This window comes from Lissotriton helveticus, chromosome 10, assembly GCF_964261635.1.
Source record: "Lissotriton helveticus chromosome 10, aLisHel1.1, whole genome shotgun sequence".
Lineage (NCBI taxonomy): Eukaryota > Metazoa > Chordata > Amphibia > Caudata > Salamandridae > Lissotriton > Lissotriton helveticus.
The window spans coordinates 1,034,339,509-1,034,345,508 of NC_136071.1; the positions used below are offsets into that span (position 1 = coordinate 1,034,339,509).

At 47.0% G+C, this 6,000-nt stretch overlaps 1 protein-coding gene across 4 annotated transcripts in view; it reads right to left on the reverse strand.

Moving 5' to 3' along the window:
* PPP1R9A (protein phosphatase 1 regulatory subunit 9A) overlaps window positions 1-4,369 on the reverse strand; it is a 778,883-nt gene extending 774,514 nt beyond the window's left edge. For all 4 annotated transcript variants that reach the window (XM_078663735.1, XM_078663734.1, XM_078663733.1 and 1 more), the window contains exon 1: window positions 4,199-4,369. The gene's annotated coding sequence lies outside the window, so the exon portion shown is untranslated. The remainder of the gene's footprint in view (window positions 1-4,198) is intronic.
* Between the last annotated feature and the right edge of the window lie 1,631 nt (window positions 4,370-6,000).

Sequence of the window (6,000 nt, forward strand, 5' to 3'; positions counted from 1 at the left end):
TTGACTGTAAATATCCATTCAATTTACCCATTACCTAAAAAAGTACTAAAAAAGTACTTGTAATCTAAATACAATGTAGAGAGACTATAGAAGCACTCCTTTCCCTCGTTTAAATACATAGCAACAGAGGGTATAGAAATATGATTAAGGGTAAATAGGACTAAAAGATTATAAAATTAAACCAAGAGGAGAGCACACATGACGCTACATTTTGTATATTTTTTATTGTTTAATATTAGGAAGTACTTCGAACTGAAAAAGAAGGAACTTGGTAGCAACTTATCCTGAATATTGCGCCAGTCACCCAATGTTGAATGGTGAGTGATCCGGTAAATCTTTTAAGAAACATTAGGATCTAGTTATATCAAAATAGAATGAGACTAATGTGTGTTAAAAAAATCCCCCAGGGTCATTGATGAAACCCACAATTAGGAAGACGGTGGCTCCCCCTGGCAGTCCAAGACCAAGCTAATTTACCCGAAAAAACCAGGTACTGAATAAACACACTTTTTGCTGATCCTGAAGCTAAAACAAGGCTGTAATAAAAGTGGTGTGAGGGATTGAAAACATCATCATTATCTATTTATCTCAACCAGTGACATCAAACACTGAGAATCATTATTCCGGAGATATAAATAATCCGAAGACTACAAGGTGCAGAATTGAATTAAACTGTGTCCAGTGGGCGGCTTGCCCTATCTAATTTAAAGGTATGCGTAAGAATAATAAACCTATATAAATAATTTGTTTTGATACTGAGGTCCTAAAATTGGCCTCTTGAGCATTGGACTTTTGGGTCCAAGGGAAAGGTAAACACCATTAGTTTTGTCCAAGCATAGGAATGTATACCAATAGAGCTAAATGTGTTTTAGGGTTGAGGGCAGTAGTTGAAGCCAAAAGGGAAAATGACTTGAATAGATGTAAAATATATATGTGAAAAGAGCATACTACAGTGACCAGGAATTGTGACCACATAGGGAATTGATTGATTAGACATCCACATCAATGTAAAAAATGTAACCCTGTTTTTTAATTTTTTTTAAATCTGTCTAGAATCAGTCCTGAAGAAGGTTCAAATACAGAATACCGAAACGCCGCGTCAACTTGTGATTCTTGTTTTTAAAAAATTTTTTAGGAAATGTATAATGATGTTTTTTAAAAAAATGTGTATATTGTATGCAGATTAATTTTTGAATATGTAATAAAGGTATAACAGAGGTTAACGAAATTCATGGTGTGGAAAATATCCTTTTAAATCACTACAAATTGTTCTGTCTGTGTCATTCATTCTCGTAGAAATTAATGCTTATGTTTGAATTTTAAAATGCTTATGTTTAAAAATGTTTTTATGAAATACTCTCCTATATACGCAATTCACTGAAAACTTGGTCACTGCCGAAATATAAGATTGTTGATCTATAGACTTTGCCTCCCCAGTTGAAGTTTGCTCTTGGAGATTATTATCCAGAATTTTGTAACTTTACCTTTCCCGCCGAAATAACGGCATGCTAGTTTTTGGGTAAAATACTCAACCTGTGTGGTTTCTTTGTTGAGGGGACGCCCAAGTCTGTTTTAGACGCACTGTTGAGAAGCACTTTAAAATGGCGAATGAGTGTTATGAGCTCTGACCTTACCACTTTGTTTTCAATGGTGTTTCTGTGGACGCAGCTCAGTGGTTGCTGCGCTGGTGGTGCGGTGCCACATTACGCAGACCGTGTTGTTGGTTGACAGCTGGTGTGCACGTGCATGCCCCAGAAGCAGGCCTCAATATTCACCAATCATGAAGGGACCAGAACAACAGCAGATGATTCACTCATCTACTTTGCCTGTGCTCTGACTCTGAAGTGTGAGATATGTCAGTGTGTACATACCAAGACAAAGCGGCTCAGTGACTGTTGCACTGTACTTCGCAGAACCACCACCGGGGGAAGATCATTCTCCTACCTGGCAGCCAAGACATGGAACTCCCTCCCCGCACACCTACGACTGAACCAGGACCATCTCACCTTTAGGAAACACCTCAAGACCTGGCTATTCGAGCAACAGCAGCACCCCCCCCCCCCCTCCCTTCAGAGCCTTGAGACCCTCACGGGTGAGTAGCGCGTTCTACAAATGTACTGATTGATTGATTGATTGATTGACTTAGTGAAAATATCACAATGCACTGGTGCTTCCTGAGTGGTGGCGCAAACCTTTGAATGTATTGAGGAGTAGTTAATTATTGAAGGTGCACGTCTGATTATGCACTAATGGCCGCTAATTGAGGGAGCAAATGTGAACACACACTAGTGTTACTAAGTATTGGAGAACATCTGAAAATGCACTTAAGGTCCATGAGTGATGGGGTAGATCTGAAGATGTATAATAGTGCCTGTCATCTGAGGTGTCACTCTGTTTACATTGTTGCAACCTGTCTGTATCAAGCCAGGCTCTCAATCGCCCATTTATCAATTCATTCAGTCAAGCTTTCACCTAGGCACTCAAACTTTCATCCATCCGCGCACTCACTTATCTATTAATTATTCATACACTCAGTCATTTGGCGCTCTATGTCATGCGCTCTCATTTGAAGCACTAACCAGAGCTTGTCTAGAGGGCCTGGCCCTTTGTTTTCCTGGCGCCCCGAGTTCTGCTGGTCCCCGAGTCTCCCGCCCACCCAACTCCCCAGAGTACATCACTATGTGAGTCCCCAATGCCTGTGAGCATTTTGCACCTGCTGGTTGTGAGGTGCTCCAGTGAGACCTCTGTTGCATGTGAATATATCTGACAGCTGATGGTCTGCGCGCTGTGATGCCCATATTGTTGATGTTCTGTGTTCATAGGTATCATGTCTGCAGAACCACGTGAAAATGGGTGGGATTGGTCTGCACGCATGCGGCATCGTCTAAGCTTGATTATATTGTGTGTGCGTGACTGCATGCACTAATCGCGTGCATGCACTTGTCAAAGTGTGTTAGGAAATGCGCACAGAACGACTGCTCTCAGATCCTCTGACAGGAGGTGGGAGCGGTTCTTTTGCACAAGCGATGCGCAGGCGCAAACTTTGGCGCACAGGAAGAGTTCAGGGTTATGGAGAGGGCGCAGACTAAAAAGCTCTCGGTACAGCCCATGAGTAACCTCCACTGTGCCAAGGGGTTTGTTTGCTGCGCCGAGCTCCTAAGACCCACCCCCTTCACCCCACACTCCCAGCCTAGGATGCTGGCAGCGGCACATGCACATCACGGGCAGACCTCCGCTCTCAGCTAGCGCCGCTGTGCTTTCGGTAGCTCAACCGCAGCGAGCTGCAGTGCGTGTGCACGGTGACAAAAAAGGCTCCTCTCGGAGCCGCCTGGAAACAGAGCGGGCCGCGCTGCTGCGGACATGAAAGGATGCCCCGGTGAACCAGGAGGAGGTGTAATAAACAGGGCACACTGCGCATCTGAGGGGAGCTGTTGGGGTGTGAGGGAAGCAGTTAACAAGGCAGCAGAAAGTTACAGCCTCGGGAGAGCGCCGTGAAGCCCACACGTGCCTGCGCTCCTGTCAGCACTGTACTGGTCTCAATAGTGAATTGTTTACTGCACGTGACCTGCGGGCTGCACGGCGCTGCACAGACTGTCCACACGTCCCATTTTCATGCCAGGGTGACTGGGAGGTGAGCACGGATTTCTGCATTACCGCCACATGAGCTGCAACCTCCTGCCACAAACAAAAACAAATACGTAAACAGCATAGATGCATTTGACAACAATAGGCATTTTACTTCTTCAGGCTAAAGGCATCTTTGAGCCGCCGCGCTTCCTGGCACTAATAAAATCCTACGTGAACACGCTCTTGCGATGTGCAATGGAAGGACGCGGTCTGCCTTTACGATGGGGACTGCAATAAAGCGTGCTTGTGGGGTCGCGCGGGGATGCACAGAGGCAGCCGCACTGCCGTGACCTGTGCAGGGCTTTGAGCGCAGGTTGTTTCCTTCCGCAGGTGAAGTTGTTGAGACGGAGCTGTGCCCGGCCACTGGCGGTCGTGCTCCCGGGCATTGGCACGGGCACATCTGTGCATCGCCACCCGAGCTTCCAGCACTAGCTCCAGAGCAGTAAACAAAAGCCCCTGCATGCTACCCCCCTTTTAAATGTTTGCAATTTAACCATCAATCAGTGGACCGCGCTCACAGCGCTCTGCCCCTCTCAATCTGCCCGGTGCGGGTCTGCAGCTCCCGTCTTACCTTGGCTCCCCCTCGAGATGCAGGATGCCTCTGGTCCTACGATCCCTGCCTCCTTTTCATCTCCATCCTCCCCGAGCACCGTGCCGCCCAGCGTGCGAGCCACAGTGACAGCCCCGGGCTCAGCCGCTCATCGCCATTGCAGCAGACAGCCCGGGCGAGGGAGCGCGCACCGCTGGGCGAGGGGGTGAGGCGGCGACGGGAGCCCGCATGTGCCGTGCCCTGCCGCCGCCTCCCTGCCCAGCCACCCTCAGCCGCGGGGGACGAGCGCTCTCGGGCGGTATCTACCCTTGCAGGGTGCCCGCAGCGGCACTGGGCCCCCAGAGGCAGCCGGTGCCAGGTGCCCTCCCTCCCAGTCCAGCAATGGTTTGGTCCAGCAGCAAGGGGGCGAACCGCAGTCCGGAGAGGAGGAATACCAGCACACAGAGAGGGAGACGCACACAGACAGGGCAGGAGGCTGCAAGGTGCATGGACCAGCCAGACAAACTGCTCCTAGCATGCACCCCCCGCTGCGCCCGCAGCAGGCTCGTCTCGCACCACACACGCGTGTCACGACGAGCCAGCCTACTAATGAACGAGCCACTCAGCCACATCTCTGTAAACGGACCCACAATGACACGAAGATGTCGGTATAGAAAGACCACCGAGCGGTGATGCTTTCGGGGCCATCCTTGCTGTATTGGTGTCGAGTTTATCTTGGCACGTGAGGTGGTAATTTAGACCAGAGAAGCGAACGAAGCTTGCAGAATAGCAATATTTTGGTCCAATATCTACATGGGCATGAAATCTATTGTGTCTGGGCACGTGGCTTGGCGGAATAGTTCCCTTTCACTGTTTACGTATATATGTGGATGAGAGTGGAACATCAGCGCGCGCGCTCGTGTGCATGTGCCTGCGAATGGAGGTGTTTGTGTAGGATTTTAGGGACATAGCTGTCCTGCCTTACATTCATCGCCCATGCTTTTGTGCCAGCTTACCTTCGAATTTGAGACGCGATGTACCCACAGGGACTACCGATGTGGCACATTCGTCATAAGGAACTGTTTCTTTTTATTGCCCCCATTTACTGCAGTGTGCACGAGAGGAGTAGAAATGAGGAGCACATATTTTATAATCAGCGATAAAGCAAACACATTTGTCCTGAATAGATGGGTAGCTTTTACGTGATTAACATGGTTCTCCGTTCAATATTTGTAGGGGTATGCATTCATTTATTAACTAAAGGACAAAATTGGTCCCCTTATTGGCGTCTAACTGACCCCCATTCAAATAATTCAGTATCTCCCAAAGAAGTGAACGTTTCCATTCACATATACCTTAACTTTCTTTGTTCCTGTAATTCACGTTTACACCTTGATTGTGACGGTCTCTCCTCTTTCCTCAGGATACGCTGTGCAAAATGGTCCTATATTGCCATCTCGGGTCTGTTGATACTTAAAAATCATTCAGCCTTCTGTCTTGAAGTTCATGATGCCACCAACACCTCTTTATGGCAATATTGGAACATATTAATCTGTTTCATTGTTTTTTAACATAAAGTAATACGTTATTATATATTTCTAGCCCACCCCACACTGCGCGCTACTAATACCCTCAAACTTTACATCACTCATGATATGCTCAATTACAGCAACACTGATGATGTCTGAAATTACATAATTTATGGCAGCATTACGCCTGAAAAAGGCTCAAGTCATGGTCACTTCATGGTGCAAGCCATATTTACTTTAGTTAACAATAGCTGGTGAATGTCAGTGTTTAATAATTTAAAATATTATGTTGTAACTGACATTTTCCAAAATAAG